We start from the raw sequence: 827 nt of genomic DNA, 5'->3' as shown, positions 1-827 counted from the left end.
AGAATGATAATGAAAAATCACAGAACGAAACTGAGAAACTCAGCAGCCAAGTGGAGAAACTCGATGAAAAATTACAGGAAGAAACTAAGAACCTCAGCAGCCAAGTGGAAAACCTCAATGAAAAATCACAGAAAGGAATTGAGAACCTGAACCAGACAATCCAGTTAATGCAGAAATTCAAAAGCTTCCTGTTCAATGAGAACTGCACCAGCAAAGGTGAGCATCAAACTCTGAGATGTTTTGTCTCTTTGAGACGTTGAGACATTAAATATTCTAGATGTTTATGGACAAAGAAAGGTCAAACTGAATATAAAATAATATATAGTTTAAAATTTCTAATTATATCAGCAATCAGACAAGAAGATCTGATAAATTTACAGATAAAGTCCCAGTCTAACAGAAGAGACACAATAAAAAGACAAACTGGCCATTTTAATTAAATTAATACATTTTGTTATTTTCTGTCTCCAGAGTGTCTGCTGTGTAAAAAGGGTTGGGTCTTCTTCAGTGGATCGTGTTACTTTTTCAGTAATATGGATTTGACCTGGAATGAAAGTCGTCAGTTCTGTCAGAATAAATCTGCTGATCTGGTTGTTATTGATGATCTGCAGGAACAGGTGAGCTCTGACACCAATCATGTTACAAATTTAAAGTTTCAATATGGAATAAAACTTTATCTTCTTGATGATTTTCAATGTTGTAATTAACAGACATTCATTTATGACAACATATAGACATGGTCCTGGTTGGGGCTACGGAAAGTTGGGAGCGACTGGGTTTGGGTTGATGGTCGTATCGACACACTTAGGTAAGAGATTTCACACAGA

The 827-nt window shown here is 35.7% G+C and overlaps 1 long non-coding RNA gene across 1 annotated transcript; it reads left to right on the top strand.

Annotated features, from left to right (window-relative positions):
- The first annotated feature begins 10 nt into the window (after positions 1 to 10).
- LOC103150836 (uncharacterized) lies at positions 11 to 827 on the top strand. Its single transcript, XR_001664551.1, has 3 exons — positions 11 to 216; positions 472 to 617; positions 711 to 827. It is a non-coding gene; the product is annotated as an uncharacterized LOC103150836 (long non-coding RNA).

This window comes from Poecilia formosa, unplaced genomic scaffold (assembly GCF_000485575.1).
Source record: "Poecilia formosa unplaced genomic scaffold, Poecilia_formosa-5.1.2 Scaffold263, whole genome shotgun sequence".
Lineage (NCBI taxonomy): Eukaryota > Metazoa > Chordata > Actinopteri > Cyprinodontiformes > Poeciliidae > Poecilia > Poecilia formosa.
The sequence above is the reverse complement of the archived record's forward strand: the minus strand, read 5'-3'. Positions and strand labels throughout refer to the sequence as shown.